Source organism: Canis lupus, chromosome 13, assembly GCF_003254725.2.
Source record: "Canis lupus dingo isolate Sandy chromosome 13, ASM325472v2, whole genome shotgun sequence".
NCBI classification, from domain to species: domain Eukaryota; kingdom Metazoa; phylum Chordata; class Mammalia; order Carnivora; family Canidae; genus Canis; species Canis lupus.
In genome coordinates this window covers 27,222,745-27,244,144 of record NC_064255.1, presented here as the reverse complement: position 1 = coordinate 27,244,144, position 21,400 = coordinate 27,222,745, and the positions used below count along the sequence as shown (strand labels likewise).

Genomic DNA, 21,400 nt, shown 5'->3' with positions numbered 1-21,400 from the left:
CAGGCTGACATTCCAGAGGAGTGTTTTATATAGCCGAAGGAATTTCAATCGCTTGAGTCTTTGGGGACTTAGTGCAAAGCATTTTAGACAAATGTACCTCAAGAAAAACAAGCTGATCCTTTTAATGCTTTAATTGTATTTAATGATAGAAGCGTAGCGTCTAGAGCATCTTGATAAGGGGCTTATTTGATAACCCCTTTTTAAAGTGTTGTAGTTGGCTAAAACTGATAAGCATTGGTATAATGAAATGATAGTCCCCTCCCTCTTTTTTTCATGGACCATCATTGTCCACAATAACGAAGTCAAAGGAAGGTTTTTAAAAGTCCTACAATATACCTACCTAGGCATCAGTATGGTGTAATTGCTATTAACGTTAATAGCAACATTTTCTAACAACCCTTCTGGGGAGCTAGGTATTAAACAGGCACTTGGCCATTTGTTCTCTTTTAGGTTTTTGATAACCACTCTAGCAGTAAGACTTCTTAACTCATAGTTAGGATTGCCTGCCTTTGGCAGAGCAATTTTGTTAGATAACACATTTTTAAATTTCTTAGAACTTTTAACAGTTATTTAGGTGCTCCAGAAGAAGCTCTTGCTTCATAAGATGCTGGATCTATAGTGTACACTCTAGATCATTTGATAGTTGAATAGAGGCTAGATTTTTCTCTTCTGTGAAACTGGTTCATCAAAGGGAGACATGATTAGTAAATTGATTCTAATTGCCCCAGCAAAAATATAATTTCAGATTCTAAGATTAAGCAAATGTGGTTTATTTCTGATCGATTACAGGTGATACTTAATCAAACTTAGAATTTCCCATTTTTCTGAGCTTTTCCCAAAAATGGGATAAAAAAATGTGTTACATAGTGTCACTCTTGAGATTATGTAACTCCTATTTGGAATGGTCATTTACCATAGTAAGTAATTGATTGAGGAGTATGTATAGAGGGATACTTATTTCATTTTACTCCTGGTTTCCTTGGGGAAAATACTGGACTGTCACTTATATAAGGTTACTTAAATCATTAAGTATTGATGCACTTAACTGTTAGAGCCTATAATTTGCTATCTTTCACTGTTTAAGGAAACAGAATTATAATATTTGGAAATATTTATATTGTTAATGGAATTCACACTATTATTTTTGGTCTCCCTTTTTCTTTTACTGCACCAGAATTTAACCTGGTGCACAGTGGATACTCAAATGTTTTGAATAATTGAAAGAATGGCAAGGTCAAAGAGTTTTTTACTATAACATCATTTTGTAATTATGTGGCAAAGTTTTGGGGGAAATGTTGATTGCTCTGAGCTGCAGTTTTCTCAAGTTTGTGTATTTTGAGGATTGCTATATTTGATTAAACCGCTTTGGGATTTTGGAGGAGAAAGTACAGTAGACATATTATTTTGTTTTACGCTTTAGTCCATTGAGTAGATTTGTTCACTTAGAATTGATTTTGGTATCTTGTGATTTTCATGAGCAATGTCAATTCAGGTTACGTCTTGTGCACTTAAGGTCACCATAAAATTCTTGGATGTGTAAGCTTATCCTATATTATGATCAGTTCACTAAAATTAGGTTACTTTTTCTTTTTGTTTTTAATTTTTTTTAAAAAAGATTTTATTTATTTATTCATGAGAGACAGAGAGAGGCAGAGACTCAGGCAGAGGGAGAAGCCGGCTCCATTCAAGGAGTCCAATGTGGGACTCAATTCCGGGACTCCAGGATTACGCCCTGGGCTGAAGGCAGGCGCTAAACCGCTGAGCCACCCAGGGATCCCCTAGGTTAATTTTTCGAGGGATTTTTTTTTTTCCAGGTGGCTGAAATGGAAGAATGTGACCGTGGTTATGTAACATTTCAGTGGTGGTGGTAATGCTGATAATAGTAATTAGCACAAAGTGTTTACTATTTGCTGGGCCAGGTTCTAAGAAATTCAACCTTTGCAACAACCTTGTTAGGTGTTAGTATTCCCATGTCACATTCTAGGAAACTGAAGTTACATAATAAGAGTGACACAGCTACTAAGTGATAGAACTTGGTCTTGGTTCTTTATTATACTGTGATAGTGAGCACCTACTATATACCAGGTTCTTTATATACATTAAGGTAGTTTTATAACCACCCTAGGTTAATTCCTAGTTAACTCCTCATTAACATTGAGAATGTCAGGCAACTTGTCCAAGTAGAGTGAGGAAGGCTGGCATAAACCCAGGCCTCTGTGATTTGTAGTCTTTACTAAAATTCTATTTCAAGGTACTAATTTGAGGTCCTGTATTTTATATTATATATTTAGAAGGCATACTTAGAACAGCCAGTCTAAAAACTTTTTCAGCTGACACAGGATGGAAAATGTTCACTTCTCTACTCTCTTGTGAACATATATAGGATTATAATTTCTTGCTCACTGGCTGTAGCTTCACTCTTTTCCCACTCATGTAAGTATATTGGAATGCAAATGAGTGAAATTTGTAAAACTTTATAAATAAGGAAATCATTCTTAGATTATTGATTCTTTAGAAACACACCTTTCTTGTGACACATCACGTCTTGATAGTGGTACCATTTTTGAGAATGGCTTTTTTTCAAAGATGTGATTTTGTTTAAGTAGAAGACCTAAGACAAAGATATATTTTTGTAGTTATTTATTTTGAAAAGATGACATTCACTGGTGTTGTTATATGCAACACTGTGAAGTTTACAATCCTGTACAGTTTATTTTCTGCCATGTGAGTAATTTCTACTTGATAATGTTCTAGTTGGTGCATTATGTCGGGTATTAAATATAAACTGAACTTTTCCTTGTGGTTAGAATATTTCTTCCAGTCATAAATTGGCATGTTCTCATATAATTCTAATTACACTGAATACTAATTTAAGTCAAAGATTTTAGGATATACTTGCTATAAAAAAAGCTATGACATTTTACCAGATATTATTACTTGGGGATTAGTTACGCATTTTCTCTGTTGTTTGTGAGAGTAATAGAGAATTGAAGGCAGTAATTTAACCTGTGATTTACTAGGTCTTGAAGTGAATTTTACAGTTTGCTGATCTGGACTCTTATTGAGAGATTATACTCACTGTAGAATTTTAGTATGTATGGGTAGAAACATTGCATTTAAGCCCTGATTTGCCCTTGTCTGATAGTGTGAAGATTCTGAGATTATCTATGAAATGGGAATAATAATGTCCCTCACAATTCTTATGACATTTTAATGTTAATTTCAATGTAATATGGTAGGGATGGCAAAGTAAATTTTATTAAAGTAATACATTTCTTTGGTGGGGGTGGAGAGGGAGAGAAAGAATCTCAAGCAGACTCCCCAGTGGCTTGAGATTCCCCCTCCTCCAACACACAGGCGTTTGCTGTCTCTCTCATATAAATAAATATTAAAAAAAAATAAAAACTTGTTTTTGATAATGTATTTTTTGACAGCTAGCATAATTCTTGTTATGTGGTTGTTATTGATCCCCCAAGTAGTTAGTGAGCACGTGAGCAGGCTTATAATAGTGAATAAAATATTAGTGGGCCCTCCTTAGAGTAGAAGATAGAGAAAGATAGACAATGTGAGTTCAGGGCTATGTGTTCCATAGGTACCCTTATGAGTCAGGGTAAAAGCCCATGTCATAATGCCATTTTAAACTAACCTGAGGAGTGGGCCAGTAGTCAGGCAAAAAGGGAGAAATGCCTGGGCATAAGATGAGGGAGATGCAAAAGCTTTGAGATAAGAGAGATCAGGTACATTTTAGAAATGGATACCGAATCTGTATGACTAATATAGGATGTAAAGGAGGGGTGGGAAAGAGGTACACAATAAATAAGGTGTAAGCCTGACTGCCTGAGTTGTGTTAACAAGTTTAGGTTGGTTTGCACTGAAGGCTATGGAGAAACTTACAGGATTTTAAGGGAGAAGAGAGTGAAATACTCAGCTTTGTTCTGCAGCTTTTAGAGAATGGATTGAAAGTGAAGTAAGGTTGAATACAAGTAGGCAATTTAAAAGACTGTTGTTGCTAAGTCCAGGAAAGAACTAACAATCAGTATTTGAGTATTGGCATTGGAGGAATGGTATTAAGTCTATAAGATTTGATGATTTACTAGATGTAGGCTCTGTAGAGCCTGTAACTTTGCTTCTGGTGGTAGAGTATGGGATAAATTTTCCTCAAAGATCGTGTTACTATTTCATGTAAAGTTGAGATGCTTCTGGGGCTAAGACAAAGCTAGATGTATTCTCAAATATGCACTTTCAGTTGACTCTCTACATTGTTAGTTACAGAGTTTACCCATCCCAAAGTAAGCATACCAATATGGGTATTCCTAGGTATTCCATGGGCTCTGCCCAAGTGGCGTAGGGGAACATAGGTCTCTGCCCTGTGATGTACCGTCCCATTTCTGCTGCGTTGGAAATGAAGCTGGGCCTTGAGTCTGTGCCTGCATATTCCTACAGCTTCTCAGAGTCCTATGGATGATGACTGAGGAGACAAACCATGAGGGAAACAGATCTCTAAGCACTCCCTATCTGGATCTAGGTTGATTGGAAATGAAAGAAAAATCTGCTTTTATCAGCTGCTATTCTACTGAATTAAGCTCTTACCTACCTTCTTTTGCAGTGGTTGCTCAGGATTCCCGATAATTTATTTGATTTGAGGAGAGAAGAGGAGCCTTACCTAACATTGGCAGTTGACACTTTACATACACTTTGGGGTCCTTTATTTGGCAAGGAGAGTTGGTAAAGTGATAAATGCCGTTTTTGTAAGATAAGCCTGGAGGTGTGGAAACTGGGGCCCATTTGACCCCCATTAAAAACTGTCCTTTAGAGTAAGTCAAGGCGGGGGACAGTAGGTTAGAAAACCAAAGTAGGAATATGAGTCTGGGGACTCATGAGGCCTCCATGAGTTAGGCATTCAGTTTCCAAAAGAGGCCAGTAGCATGCTAACAGTTGCTTTAGAGAAGGAATATGCCTGATAAGTTGTGTCCTCCCCTTTGTAAATCTTACTCAAACCCTATTGATTGAATCTGGATGTTCCCTCCCTTTATAGGTAGGGTGGTGACGCCATGGGTGCCTCTCTGTATCTAGAAGAACCTTCAAGCTTTGAGTCCCTCTCAAAAGTTCCTTAGGCAGTGTACTGGTCCTGTAGCCTTCAGTCCATAGGGGTCAGGGAGACCTCAGCCCCATCCTTTATCATTTTTTTCTGCCAAGCAGGAGAATTTGGGAAGTAGAAGAGGAGGGTGTAGATGGGAGCACCAAGGGAGAGAGCAGCTATACCAGTAATCAAAACTTTGTGTTCACTTTTGGTTATTCCCTTATAGTTAAATCAAAGGAACTTCTAATACTTTTGGTCCAACTAAAATTTCATTTTGGCAGCAAGGCCATCATTACTTACAAAATCTATTTTAGTTTTGAGGATTCCATGGTTCAGCAGTCACAGCCACATTGCCTTTCATCTGGAGACACAAGGCTTGTTGCCTCATTGTCTTGGCATATCCCTTCCTCTGCCAGCCCAGAGGAGAATGAACAACCACCAAGTCACCATTTGGGTGGCTTATTTCAATTCCACTTCTCACTGCCTGGTTTCTCTAAACATTAATTCAACTCCTGTTTAACAGGTACGGTAGTAGGGATCCATTTTCTCACCTTCTCCCCACCTACCATCTGACCACTCTCAGATCTCAGAATGTCTTCCCATTTCTTAGAACTCTGCCCTTGGGCGCCTTTATCTTCTGTCTTCTAGAAAGTCATGGATGGCTCTCTCATCATCCCATCCTTACTGCCAATACTGTCCAGAACCATGATGGTTTGGGATCTTACCCTAATTGCAAGATGGTAAGTTACCATGTGCCATATTTTCATGGATGCTGGTAGAAAACATGAAACTCCTGTGTAAGAGATGAAGGACAGTTTATTACTTTAATAGCAGTAGCCAGGACATCAGCATTTGAGACGTATTTTCTCCAAGGTAAGTTGATAACTGTTAACACTTGCTGAGAAAGTAATGAGTAACATATCCAGGCGTCTTTTGATTTGAAAAAAATCATGTTTTTTTAGGAATTTCAGGGACATTAAAGTGAAGTGTTAGAAAACCATCTTGGGTTGCAAGGTATGAGATTACTTTGTTTTTGTTTATATCAAACTATAGTTCTCTACTTAAAATTCTGGAAACCTCTAACAAAACAATTTAAGCACTTAAAAAATTATTTATTTATTTGATAGAGTGAGAGAGCACAAATAGGGGAAGTGGCAGAGGGAGAGGGAGAAGCAGGCGCTCCACTGGAAGCCTGATATGGGGCAAGGACCTTGGGATCATGACCTGAGCCACCCAGGTGCCCCTAATGAAGCACATTTTTAATGAGGCAGCTTTTCCTTTAGATCTTAAGACCGTGTAGATTGAGGGGAGTTAAGAGGGGTTGGCATAATTGGAGGGAGGTTTAAACTTGGAGTTTTCGGTTTTTTTTTTTTTTGTTTTTTTTTAAGGGGAGTTGGGCTTCATTTTATCAATCAGCATTTTCTAACTCTTGTCCAGTTATTTTCTGTAAACAAACGTAAAAAATTTTACTTTGAAAGCTAACTTGTTGAAAATTGTTACGTTTAAACTTGTTTTGGCTTAAATATTTAATATGTTCTGGCATTATGTAAATACTATTTACCTAGTTTTCTAAAGTACAGAAAAGTCAGCTTCATTCTATTCATTTGGCTTAAAGTGTACATGAATGTACAGAGCTGGAAATGTAAAGAAATCTACCTACGGTGGTGCCACTTCTAAGTTATTAGTGGATAAAAGTTTGATGTCTAAGAATCAAGGGCTGAAGCATTTTGGAAATACTCTTTGATAATTGGGACTTCCTATATTAAAATGTGAATATAGTTAAACCAAAGCTTTTCCTTTTTATTTATAGAACAGTATGTTGAAGCAATAGTCAAAATATGTAGCCTGGGGTTGGCAACCCTTTGAAATGGGTGTGCCAAAGTTCCGTTATAGTATGTGTCATGGTGACAACTGGCCAGTGTTCTGTCTTTGGTATGTGTCACTGACCCTTTAGTAGTCTATTAGCAAATTAAAAATTCATTTAAGAACTTTGTTTTAGCTGATTTTCAGTGTTCTTTACAGCAACGTTTAAAAATCGTGTATATTTTATTAAAATGAAATTTAATTTTTTAAACCATTCTCAGTTTGCCTAGTTTGGGTAGGTAGATAGCTTATGATTTTAAATAATTAAAAAATATTTAAACATTTCAAAGATTTCCCTAGTTGAGGTAAACAAGCAAAACTTAGTGAAGTCTTTTCACTGACTCTGGTCTCTCCGATCCTTTCTAGGGTCTTACTTGGGTCTTACAAGTGAGCTTTTTTTTTTTTTTTTTTTCAAGTGTAACTGGTTTACAGTGTTACAGGAAACTGTCTTCAAGTCATAAAGTAAGACTAAACAGGTGCTGTAAGACAATTTATCCCAGACAGTTATAAGTCACGTGATTGGCAAATATTTTCTCCCAGTCTCTGCCTTGTCTTGTTATTTTCTTAATGGTATTTTTTGAGGTGCAGGGGTTTTGAATTTTGATGGAGTTTAGTTTCTTTTTCTTCTAAGGATCATACTTTTGTGGTGTGTCTGTCAAGTCTTGGCCCAACCCAGGGCCGTGAGATTTTATGCTTGTATTTTCTTCCAAATGTTTTATATTTTGTAGTTTTAGCTCTTATGTTTTGGTCTGTGATCCACTTTTAATTAACTTCTTAGAAAAGATTTTATTTATTTATTGAGAGAGAGAGCATGTGGAGGGAGGGGCAGAGGGAGAGAGAATCCCAAACAGAATCCATGCCAGTCACAGAGCTGGTTGTTGGGCTTAAACTCCGGACCCTGAGATCATGATTTGAGCCAAAACCAAGAGTTGGATGCCCAACCTACTGAGCCACTCAGGTTCCTCTAATTAACTTTTATATATGGTGTAAGGTAAATTTATTAAGTTCATCTTTTTGTATGTAGATATCCCAGTTGTCTCAGTCCCATCTATTGAAAAGACTGGCCTTCCCCTGGTTGAATTGCCTTGGTATCTTTGTTGATAATTAATTGACCCTAGACATAGGGTTTATTTCTGGACTCTTTTTTCTGTTTTATTGGTCTTATATGTGTAGCCTTCTGCCAGGACCACATGTCTTGATTACTGTAGCTTTTCATGCCATATTTTAATAGCACAAATAGCATTCTTTTCTTATAAAGTTATATGCACGGGGATCCCTGGATGGCTCAGCGGTTTAGTGCCGCCTGCCTTGGCCCAGGGCGTGGTCCTGGAGTCCCGGGATCAAGTCCCACATTGGGCTCCCTGCATGGAGCTTGCTTCTCCCTCTGCCCCTCTCTCTCTCTCTCATTTTCTCTCTCTCTTTCTCTCTGTCTCTCTTGAATGAATGAATGAATAAAATCCTTAAAATAAAATAAAATTGGGATCCCTGGGTGGCGCAGCGGTTTAGCGCCTGCCTTTGGCCCAGGGCGCGATCCTGGAGACCCGGGATCGAATCCCACATCGGGCTCCCGGTGCATGGAGCCTGCTTCTCCCTCTGCCTGTGTCTCTGCCTCTCTCGCTCTCTCTGTGTGACTATCATAAATAAATAAAAATTTAAAAAATAAAAATAAAATAAAATAAAATTATATGCTCATTTGTTAAAAAAAAAAAAAAAACGTGAAAAAGTAAGCAAAAATCACCATCTAAGTAATCAGTGTTCTGGTGAACATCTTTCTAGCTATCTGCACATACATGCATGTTGTATGAATGCACACCCATCCTCCACAGTTATACATAAAGACACATTAGTATTGGCCCCACGCTCATTGTTCTTGTGTACTTTTTGAGTGAATGAATACATTTATTGTCAACTTTAAGAGAGAACTGATTATTTTTCTTTCTTTAGGCACTTCTGTAATTCTGTGAGTTTTTACTGACATACACTTCTGAGAAGAGCAAAGATTCTTTGGGCTAAAAACTGAGTGCTTTTTTTTCTTGGTAGCATGTTAATTGAAATTTATTTCTCACTTCATCTGCTGAAAGATGACTTTAAAACAAATTTTCTAATGTGTGCTCTTTTGAATGAACGGCAGATTATGTGTGGAACATTAACAAAATTAAACCCCAAATCCAGTTCTAAACATTTAAAGTTTCTATAAATCTGCTCTTGAACATTAGAATAACTTTTTGGCAGTTGTGATTACCACTGTGGAGCCAATAAATACTATATGTGTGGTGATAGAGTTTTATTTGCTATCATATAGCAAATAAAAGGACTGATCCCTGCTGCAAGTTTATTTTTGCCATGTTAATAAAGGAATAACACCTTTTGCTCTTTTGCATTTTGTGGATTCAGCCTGTAATCCTTGATAAAGTAGCCATTGTGGAACTGTGACCAAACTCTGAAACACTTTCTCATCTTGAGTGTAGGTCAGATCTCATGGTCAGAAACATCTGGCAGTGCAGAGCCATTAAAGGTTTTGAGTTTAGGGAGTGACAATGACAGGTTTCAAAAAGCCACCTTTACATTCATTTAGTGGAAATTTGATATTTGAAAAAGAAATGCTGAAATTTTGTAGAACCAGATTCCTCAATGACATTAATAAATGAAGTGGTTTTGCACAAGATATTAAAAAGAAAATTTAAGAAATATTCACATGACAAATGGACTCTTTACAGAAGGGAAAGTAGCATGCTTAAAGCATTAACTGTGGTTAACTATGCAGTGGAATTATGGGTTTTTCTTCCTGCTTTTTGTGGAAAACTTAGTAAAATGCTAAATGTATCATATAATAAGATGTTAAAATGAAACTCTTTTATTCTGAATTTGGCCCTAAGTTGAGAGATGCATATTTCTAAAGAGAATTTTAAGGATGCCATGCAGGAGCATAAATAAAGAGCCAGAAAATGGATTTGTGACCTCTAATACCTACCCCATCTGTTGGTATAAAAATCAGGTAGCTGGAATTAGAATAGTTTTTGAACTGAGTTGTTGGAAATTGGAAAAGTGTTTTTAAACCAAGTTGTTAGTTTGCCAGGAGTTTCTTCTGACTCCCGCCCCCCGCACCCCCCTTCATGACTCCCTCTCAAGTAAGGAGCTTTCTGGTAACGATTTGGAGAGCTGCATATGTAACTTGTGCAGTTTAGGGAACACAGTGGCTTGATGTCTGTCTCTCTGTGCCTGAGTGAAGAGAAGCTTTCTGCTCTGGCAGCACAGCAAAGCGAGGTTACCGTGTGGGTGGACTGCCCATCCTCCCTGAGCTCTTTGGCAGAAGGGGTACATGTTTCCCATGGACCAGATGAGGGCTACTAGTGAGAGGAAGCTCATAGGATCAGGGTGATATGAGGCAGAGGGGGAGGAAGAAATGGGTGGATTCCCACAGGGGATGCCTTATCTTGCATCAAGGAATTGCAGTGAGAGATCTCCTGGAGTGGGTGAGTTTCCAAGGAACTCCTGAAAGCATTTCCTAAAAGATCACTTTTAAATACTTTTTGAGCTGAGAGTGCTCATACCCTCTAATGACACTTGACTTCTATGCTCAGGTTAGTAAGGTGGAATGGAGGGCTGGAAAGCCCTTTTGCTCTTGTAATGCCTAGGGCTAGTAGGCTGGTGGCAGAACTGGGACTGGGGAGAAGCTGTAGTGCTAGGTGAAAAATTTTGACAATTACACTAAACTGGGTCTACCAATTTCTAAATTCCGACAGTTTTTATAATTTGAAAATGATCAAAGTCATAGGCTTGCCTAAATAAAAGTTCAGGAACATTAAATTGTCACCACAGAATAACTTTAAAGGACAGTGGTAGATAAAACATTGCCTTATGGTTACATCCTACAGGTTTTGCTTGTTCAGGGTAATGGTTACAATTGTTTTTCTAATAAAACTCTCATTGAAAAATTTTTACAAGAAGGATGTGCCAGTTGAGGCATTTTGTTATGAACGTCATCTTTGGGTTGTCAGATCTGTGCTTCAGCAGATCAGTCATTACCAGCACTGACATGAGGGTTGGGAAACTAATTTTTGAGGTTCATTTTCCTCATTTACTTTTTTTTTTTTAAGATTTTATTTATTTATTCATGAGAGGCGGGGGGGGGGGGGCAGAGACACAGGCAGAGGGGAGAAGCAGGCTCCATGCAGGGAGCCCGATGTGGGGACTCGATCCTGGGACTCCAGGATCGCGCCCTGGGCTGAAGGCTGCGCTAAACCGTTGGGCCACCGGGGCTGCTCCCTCATTTACTTTTTATGGAAAGGGCAACATCATCTATTTTGCAGTGTTTTATGAAAAAGTTATGGTCTATAGCAAAATGTGTGGTATGCGGTAGGTATTCACAAATATTAATAACCCTCTTCCTTACAGCAAATGAATCCTAAAGTTTTAAATATGTTCTTACTCTCCTTAGTATGTGCTTTGCTTCTAAATGTAGTCCTTAAAAATACCAAACCGATTAGGGGATTGAGTATGACTACAGGATACTATCTAGGATGTAAGAAATGCTGGCTTTTAGGATAGCTAAAAATTCCACTTTTGATTTGAAATGTAAAATATTTTCAGAAAGAATGAAAAGTATACTTACATGTTGTTTTTTAGTGAGGAAGCATATGAATTAGGGGTCTAAAGAAAAGGTAGGCCTAGGTAGAGAATCTTTTCATTACTGTTCTTGAAAGAGTTTAGAATATATATACAACGAAAAGGAAGGCTTCTTATTGTAGAGAGAACTCTGTAAAAATCAGTATCATTTCAGTTTTTTTTTCTCAAAATGTGTTCCATTGTTCTTTTTCCAGAAAGTTCTTAAATTCTTTATTAGACCTATATTTTTAAGTGATCTTAGTATTTTGTCTTTGTGAATGTTCTCATGCTTTTTTTATGTTCATGCTTTGAAACTTAAAATTTTAATGATACAGGTACTTCTTTAAAGTCTCAAAAAAGTAGGTAATCTTTAATTTTAGAGTATCTTTATTGTTTATACTCTGAATCCCAAGTTACATTTGTAACATAGTTTTGCTTATTTGTAGGAATGGCTTTAAATTAGGCAGGGAGTCTTCCTATAGGAGTCCAGAATATTCTTTATAATTCATTCAAGGATATTTGGTACCCTTCCTAGGTAATCTGAATGGAAAAGGGAATTTATTGGCATGATGCCAGGTAGCTCACAGAATTAGTGGTAGAGAGATTTGAAATCGGGTTCAAAAAGTGAACAGTAACCAGAGGAGGGCAGGAAGCAGATTATGTTACAGTAGCAGTCTGGTTAGGACACTGTGGCACTGGTCCCTTGTTGTCCCTGTGAATGATTACTCAAGTATCCCTAGTCTTTGAACCATTCTCTCAACATAGGAAGTCGTGGGAGTTGAGGGGCAGTATTTGTGGGCTGACCTTCTCTGACCTCCACACTTGTGCTGCATTGACTATCCGTATCTTACTTGGAGGCCTTGGCCTGACAGATTTAACATGGCCAAGACAATTCCTAGTTTGGAAAAGTTTTAATTTGATTTGCTTTTTGTTCTTGTGTTTATGCTGTTTTGAGAATAAAACAATCAAATATATACTGTTTTGCATTTGCACACAACATAGTATGTATGCATGTTGACATTGATTTCAGGAAATGACGGTCCTTTCTTCTTACGTACAAGGCAGTATGATGCAATATACATGTTCACATATGCCAGAATCTGGAAGTATTGAATGTTTTCTATTTGACTATCTCTGCATAACCTTTAAAAGTTAGGAGAAACAGTTCCACTCAAGGGTTACCAACTCTTGGGGCACTTGGGTGGCTCAGTCGGTTAAGTGTCTCTGCCTTTGGCTTAGGTTATATTTTCAGGGTCCTGGGATCGAGCCACCCAGCAGGCTCCTTGCTTGGCTCCCTGCTGTTCCCCCTGCTTGTGCTCTCTCCCCTCTTCTCTCTCTATCAAATAAATAAAATCTTTTTTTTTTTTTAAAGATTATCAGCTCTTTTGAGAAATAAAGTTAACCTATATGATATGATGCTTTTGTAGTTGTGTGTATTGATGTTTTTATCTGTTAAACCCATTAGGTAACCTGTGGCTACTAGTGGACATCTCGTTCTTAGGAAGAAAGCCTGTAAGACATGTAAGGTTGTTTTTAAAAAGAGAAGAGAATCTCCCCCTAGCCCTTGCCCTGACGGTTTCATCCCAGGAACTGTTGAACCATGTTGAACTGTGTATTTTAAAGATAGAGCTTTAACATGTACATAGATAGTCTTTGATGATTCAAGAATTAGAATAGTACATGTCCTTTTTTGAAAATGTTTTCCTGTCATCTGGCTTGTCAATTCAGGCTTGAGTAGTCAAAATCTGGTATTATCTAAACTTCAATAAGTAAAAATAAGAGAAGATAAAGATTCAGAGGTACATTGCTGATGGAATAGTAGTTGAAAAAATTATCTTGTGTGTTTTGTGTTTAGTCACACAGAAAAATCCCACCCATTGTTTGTGGAGTTCTTGATGTTGCCTCAGTCTCATGGTTAGCAAGGCCTTTTTCGTAGGAACTTTAGTGTTGATCTATTATAAACCCTTTCCTGACAACACTTAAGATGTCTCTTTTAGGAGGATAGAATATTCCCCTTTTCCAGGTTGATAGTTATGCTCATGTTTATCCTAAAAAGTTTTATTTAACATAAAGCTTGCCGAGTTTAAAAAATGTCTTTGAAAGTTGTTGGGGTAGTGGTATTTTTTTAAACAAATGAGGCAGACTCAAACATCATTGCTCTTTCTGAGACTGTCTTCTAAATATACATCAGTTATCCCCGTTTTCCCGTTGTAGTTTATCCGAAGAACTCCAGTTCTATAATATTTTACCTCCTGCATTGCAGTATGTGTTTGTGTATTGAGAGGGAGCACACACATGGCAGGGAGTGGGGAGCAGAAGGAGAGAGAGTCTTAAGCGGGGCTCAGTCTCACGACCCACCCACGAGATTGTGACCTGAGCCAAAATCAAGAGTCGGAGGCTTAACCAACTGAACCACCCAGGTGCCCCATTGTAGTAATTTTTTACACATCTTCTTGAAGACTATGATCTTCTGGAGGGCAGTTCTTCTTTTACTCAGTATTTTATACTCTGCATTGCATAACATATCTGGTCTGTTGGAGGTCTTCTAATCTTTATAGAATTGCCATTAGGAAGCAGTTCACATTTAAGATTGTGGCAGAGTGTTTTAAATAGTCTTTTAAAAATCTATTATTTGATTGCTACCCAGACAGATAGCTGTGCAATAATATCACATATCAGATGTACAATATCTCCCCAAAGGATACTAGATATCCAGAGGTCACTTATCTACATTTGTTGCAGTTATTTTGTCAGCCTGGAAAAATTGTTATCTATAAAACACATTACTATATTTTATTTAAAGTCTCTTTATCACTTTAACTTTTAATAGAAAAAATTACACATTTTAAAAAATTTTTGTCAGTTACTTGCTACCTGTTTATCTATCAATCATTTCTTACTGCTCATTTTTCCCAAATTCTTTTAGCAGGGTGGTCAGTCTTATGGGACCATAACTCCAAACGAGTTGTATTTATGCCAGGCTGCTTACATCTTTTATCATGTTGTTTAATACTAGATCATTCAGGGGCAGCCCGGGTGGCTCAGTGGTTTAGCGCCGCCTTCAGCCCAGGGCCTGAGGGATCGAGTCCCACGTCAGGCTCCCTGCATGGAGCCTGCTTCTCCCTCTGCCTGTGTCTCTGTCTCTCTCTCTCTCTCTCTCTCTGTGTGTGTGTCTCTCATGAATAAATGAATAAAATCTTAAAAAAAAAAAAAAAAGAAATTGTTATAAAAAAAAAAAACTAGATCATTCATCCACTCATTCAGCATATACACACAGAGACTACGATGTTGCAAGCATTGTGCTTGAGTTCAGAGGCTGTACTAACAGTGAACAGACTGTGATAACTGCTTTCAGTTCTGGGAAAGAGCCAGGCATTTTGATGACTGAAATGATATGTTATGGGCCCCATTTGAAGATACTTAACCTATTCTTGGAATATACTCTTCTCTTACACTGTACTATTCTCTAAATTTTTATTGTAATTGTAGTCTGTAACAATAATATAGTGTGGACAGAATTATTGTGGACTTGTTACTTTTTATATGTGCAGGTATTATTTCCATAGGAAGTCATTAACCTTTCAGGATAAAGATTCTCTGATTACTTTATATCTCCAGTAGTGCTTTTGATACGAACATTTTAATAGTACTTGTGGAATTGACCAACAGAAACTCTGTAATACTCCGGTGTTGCTTAAACTGGGCCCTTAGAACTACAAGGATGGTAGTAACAGTACCTACACAGGCGGATGTGTAGGTACTGTTCGCCTGATGTGACTAGTAAGACCTGGGAAAAGAGCCATAGTAACAGGTGCCTCTCATTCTCTGAGTCTCTCAATTGTAGGGGGTGTAGGTATTACCTTCTTTTGGACAAATGAAGAAATTGAAGCTTTGAGAGACTTAAGATTCTTGCTCAGAGTTTTAAACACTGATGGACTCTTTCTGTCAAAATACATTATATGTGGATGAGTATTTTTGCTAGGAAGATGATTAATTTTTTTTTTTTTTTTTTTTTTTTTTTTTGGTCGTAGAACTCTTTGGAATTAGGAGAGCAGTGTATGACAACCCAGGCACAGAGCTTCTCTCTGAAGCCCCCAGGCCAGATGTGGATCAGGTCTATAATGCTGCTCCTGCTTGACATCATGCCGCAGTTTGCTGAACTAAATGCTGCACTGGCTTCTGTCATTTGTGAGCAACACGAATTGCCTTTAAACCAGCCAGATTTTGCAAATTATTTCTCTAATTTTTAATGATATATTAAGAATTAAGAAATTTTAAAAGTGGGATGCTAGTATTTTGATTGTATTAGTAGTTTCTAGTTTTCTTGTGCATATGTTGGTTTTTTCACTCTAATGTATGGAATAGGCTTTTGCTTATTTTTAAAATATTGATAGGTGACGCAAAATACAGCTATTTGTGTTTTGAAATTTGTGGTATGCGATTCAGACGCAGAAAGAGAACATGTTGGGCCACCTGGGTGGCTCAGTTAGTTAAGCATCTGACTCCTGATTTCGTCTCAGGCCATGATCTCAGTGTCCTGAGATCCAGTGCTATGTTGTGCTCTGCACTCAGTGAGGAGTCTACTTAAGATTCTGTCTCCCTCTCCTGCTATTCTTGCTTCTGCCTGCACTCTCTCTTTAAAACTAAACAAAGAATGAGAACATGTTGCACTTATATGTTGTGAGAGCATTATTTCTGTTTTAGCACTCTAGGTTATTGCTATTAAACACTTGCTTATGTTACCTATTTCCCCAATAGAAAAAAATGGCTCTGGCAAATTAAGATGTGAAAACTTAGCTTTGGGACTTTGGATTTCCCAACCTTGAACTTGTGTGTGTTTTTGTTATTGTCAGGTGTAATTCAGAGATATTCTGCAAAGTGTCAGGATTGTAGAAAAGGACATGAGTGGATGGACATTGTACTCGTCGCCTCCAAAAGAGACAGTTTTCCTTTTGTTTATGTAGGCTAAGATACATTGATATTTATATATATTTTTACATAGGTAGCATGTAATTAAAAGTGAACAGTCACCTTCCTTTTCTTCGTTATATAGCTTATAATTTGGAGTGAACGTTATTTTTATGCCTTGGCTACATTGTCATACGTCTTTCTAAGTTTGGATTTGTTTCCAGCATTTTGTCTGTTGTATTCTCAATGTCTTGAAATGTATCCAAGAATTCCTGTTTTTCTTAAAGTAATCTCTAAGCCCAACATGAGGCTCTAACTCACAATCCCAACATCAGTCTCATGTTCCACTGACTGAGCTAGTCACATGCCACCCCCCAGAATTCCTTTAATATGATTTTTTTTTTTTTTTTTTTTGCTAGTGTTACTTCTTCTGGGACATCTTCATCCTTTTCATCATAACCACTTTCTTCATTTATGGTAATTAAGTTCACCTTCCCAGGGCTCCTCTGACTGGCATGTTTAGTTTCTCTGATGGCAGCAGTGTCACATTCTTGCAGTCAGTCTTTTGTTCTGTAACTTCAGACTCTTAAAGAGTTTGGCTTCCAGTGTTACTTCCGGTTTTTTGCTGCACTTTTATCTTTGTTGGCAAGTTCCCTCATTTGCTTATCCATTTTTCTAAAATGCCACTGTGGGTTTGTCACTAGGAAACAAGGAGGTAACACCAGTGACACACTTTGTAGTCTGTGCATGACCTGAGTAACAGATGTTTAGTGAACAATCACTGGTAGACTTGAAGGAAATGATGTAGTTGGTCACTAATAATGATGTAAAAGATGGGAGAAAATGATAAAACTTATAAAGCATACTGTATTTATGCTATTTTCATCTTTCATTACATTTTAAAGAGACTAGACATTTTAGAAAAAACATATGGGTATGGTTTATAAAATGATGATGATCATTACAGAAGCATTACATTTACAGAGTATTTATTGTGTGTCAGGGTCTCCTTTAAGTGCTACCCATACAGAAGTAATCATGGCATAAGAAAACCTAGAAGCCTGAGATTTGTATTCACTTATTTGAGTTCCAGTGTGTATCAGACATGGATATTATGTGTACTGTGCTTGAGAATGTCAAATTAGATACTCTTGTAATTCTAATGTTAGTAAGAGAAATAATGACCATGTTCAGTAAAACTGACATTTCTGTTAATCTTCACATAATCTTTGAGATTATTTTTGCTCTTTTACAAATAAGGAAAACTGATGCTTAGATAACTTAAGTAATTGGAAATCTGATTTTACAAATAAAACCACTGCCCAAAGAACCTACTAATTAAATAAGTGGAAACTCAGCCCAGGTTTATATTATTTCAGAATCAGTGCTTTAACCACTTTGCTTATATTTATTTCCTTTTTATTATTAGGGAATATAAAAGTTTTTTTAATGTAAATGTTTACTGTTTCCTTGCTTTTACAAATTATGTTATTTCCTCTTGACATTAATGTATATTAATATACATTAATATTTTATGTGAAAATTAAACATTAAAATATTTTGGATTTCCTTTAATTTTTATATGATTTGACTCTATGTTCCCGCTTGAAATTTCTTTTTCTTTTCTTTTTTTTTTTTTTTTTTAAGATTTTATTTATTCATGAGAAACACAGGGAAAGAGAGAGGCAGAGACACAGCAGAGGGAGAAGCAGGCTCCATGCAGGGAGCCTGACGTGGGACTCAGTCCCGGGTCTCCAGGATCACACCCCAGGCTGCAGGCGGCGCTAAACCGCTGCGCCACCGGGGCTGCCCCCGCTTTAAATTTCTTTCTTTCTTTTTTTTTAAATTTGTTCAAGTACTGATATTTCTGTATATAAATATTTAGCATATATAACAGCTATCATGAGAAGTGAAAAAAAGATTTTCCCCAGAAATGAAAATATTAAAACTAAGTTAAAATACATATAGTATTAGTATTCCACACAGCATGAAATTTGACAAATCAAAGTTTACATGACCCAGCTGACCATGTGTGAAAATGCAAAGCAGGTATTAAAACTGATATTATGTCCAATATTTAAAACCAGTTTGTAATTGGGAGAACATCTAAATCCTTAATTAAAAAACACAAATGAAGTGAAAGCTTTAAACTGGTACACACTGTTCACACCTATATTTCAAGTTTGGAAATGCATATTTGCAAGCAGCAATACAAAAGTATTCATGAAGAATGCATAATCTCTGAAAATTATGAAAACATCCCTGCTACCAATACATTTCTAAATACAAAACTGACTACCATATTGTTACTTCTGTGTAGCGAGAGAAGTTCATTTTCAAAACAGATAAAATTCAGTCTTTAGGTGTGAATGGTATGAATGACAGTCTTTTTTTTTTTTTTTTTTTTTTTTAATTCTTAAGTCGTTTGGGATCCTTAAGCATGCAAAACCTCAGATGGGATGGGTCCACAAAAGAACCAGGGTTGTCTTATGGCTTCCAGTTAAGCCAGAGCTGGGAATGCCTCAGGGTCATCTACATCAGAAGCAGAAGCACTTGATTTGTCAGTTCTACTGCCACGGTTTGGACGTCCACCTCGCCCACGGCCACCTCGTCCTCGCCTGCCACCACGTCCTGGGCGGCCAAGGTCTCCAAAATTGATCTCCAGCTGAGATGTTATATCATTTGCTGGCTTCCGGAAATGATGGTCCATAACTGAATCTTCAGCATGAGCCTCTTCACTCTTTGATTTATGAAGAACAAATCCCTTCTTCCACTGCCCATCAGCACCTTCATTTGGTTTTCGGATATTAAATTCTACTTTTGCCCGATCCTTATTTTGAATAGCTTTCCACTCATCCAAAGTCATTTCTTTGGACCCTCTTCCTTTACTTCTTCAACTTCGTTCTCCTTATTTTCAGTGTCTGCAACTGGATGTTCTTCACCTTCAGGTGTTTCCTCAGTCACATTTGATTGATCCAAGTCAGTTAATTCATCTTTGACAGTTCCCCAGTTATGAGATCCGCTACCTCCACGTTTGTCCTCATGCTTCTGGCCAGATCAATCACTTCCACTATGCCTATCAAATTCACGTTTGCCACGAGAATCAAATCCATCTCCTCGGCCCATTCCACGTCCGCGGCCTCCTCAACCTCTTCCAAGACCACCACGGCCTCGAATAGGCCGGTCAATAATCGGTCTATCAACTGAAAATTCTCCTCCTTCACCCTTTTCTTCAAGTGGCTTTTCAAATCGTCGTTCACGAGGTGGTCCCCTTTCTGGTCTCCTATCAATTATTTTCCCTTCACTCTGCAGTTGTTAATCAGGTCTTCTTCCAACACGTCTTATTCCTTCTTTCTTAAGCGCCACGGCGGCTGCGTCTCCTCTTTCTTGTCAGCCACGCCAACGTTGGGGGGCAGCGGGTTCTTGTGGTCTTTCTGGGACTCTTTATGCAGCTGTTTGCCTGCCGCGTTGGAGTTGGTCTGGGCTGCGGCCTGAGCTGTGCTCTTGGCCCCAGGGCCCCCAACACTGCCCCTGCCGGCTTCTTTTTTCTTGTTCTCTGCTGCCTTCAACACCTCAGAGGGGTCCGATTCGTCGTCAAATAACTGGTCGAATCGGTTGGTGACCACGCAGCTGAAGCCTTCCTGTAAGTGCCCAGGCATGATGGTGGCTCGGCGGCGCGTTCCTCCACGGATTGCAGCGGGCCGCGCCGAGCCAAGAGCGCCTGCTTCAGCTCTTCCCACAAGATGGCCGGGCCGAGAGAGCCCGCTTTAAATTTCACTGTGCTTCAGATTACTCTTTTAAAGATAAGGTGTTATTTTTGAGTGGGTTTTTTGTTTGTTTGTTTTTCTTGAGATTTAGTTTTGAGAAAATGCACTCTTATCCACCTAGAATATAGGCTGAGATGGTTGTATCTCAGTTTTTTTTTTTTTCTTCTTCTAAGATTTTAGTTATTTATTCATGAGAGAGACAGGGAGAGGAAGAAGCAGGCTCTATGCAGGGAGCTCGACGTGGGACTCTCTCCCAGGTCTCCAAGATCAGGCCCTGGGCTGAAGGTGGCACTAAACTGCTGAGCCACCTGGGCTGCCCTGTATCTCAGTTTTTAATGGGATGATTTCTTTTTGTTTGTTTGTTTTTTTTAAGATTTTATTCATTCATGAGAGACAGAGAGAGAGAGAGGCAGAGATACAGGCAGAGGGAGAAACAGGCTCCACGCAGGGAGCCCGATGTGGGACTCAATCCCAGGTCTCCAGGATCAGGCCCTGGGCTGAAGGGCGGCGCTAAACCACTAAACCACCCGGGCTGCCCAATGGGATGATTTCAATACCATTTATTAAATAAAGTTTTCTTTATTGCCCTATAATGATTACTTTATACATTCCTCATCTGGAATATTCTCTTTCAACCTTCTTCCTCTTTTTCCTGCTTGTCCAAATCCTATCCATTCTTCAAATCTATCTCAACTACCAGGGCTTCATAAAATCTTTCCTAATACCTGATTTCCATCCTCTACCCCTAGCTGAGATAACTTCTTTTTTTTTTTTTTTTTTGAGATACCTTCTTTTAATTGCCGCAGCTCTATATGTAGATATTTCTCATGATACCTCATTTTTACCTCGAATGTTTTAATTGCTGCAGTAAGAGGAGGTGCTTCTAGAGAGCACAATCTTTTTCATCCTAGCGTCTCCTCGGATATTTATTTTGGTACTGTACATACACACACGACTTTCCATTAAGTATTTGGTGTGTGTGTGTTTTAAAGATTTTATTTACTTATTCATGAGAGACACAGAATGAGAGAGGCAGAGACACAGGCAGAAGGAAAAGCAGGCTCCACGTGGGGAGCCCCGACGTGGGACTTGATCTCGGGTCTCCAGTATCATACCCTGGGCTGAAGGCAGCACTAAACCGCTGAGCCACCCAGGCTGCCCTGGTGTGTGTTTTCTT

General features: G+C 38.2%; 1 protein-coding gene, 1 non-coding gene and 1 pseudogene across 13 annotated transcripts in view; 2 read left to right on the top strand and 1 right to left on the bottom strand.

Annotated features, from left to right (window-relative positions):
* CYRIB (CYFIP related Rac1 interactor B) overlaps positions 1-21,400 on the top strand; it is a 147,405-nt gene that overhangs the window by 70,235 nt on the left and 55,770 nt on the right. The gene's annotated exons all lie outside the window — the stretch shown is intronic.
* Positions 4,299-4,498, top strand: LOC112662575 (small nucleolar RNA SNORA73 family). Its single transcript, XR_003138667.3, has one exon. It is a non-coding gene; the product is annotated as a small nucleolar RNA SNORA73 family (small nucleolar RNA).
* Positions 18,601-20,212, bottom strand: LOC112662440 (plasminogen activator inhibitor 1 RNA-binding protein-like; annotated as a pseudogene).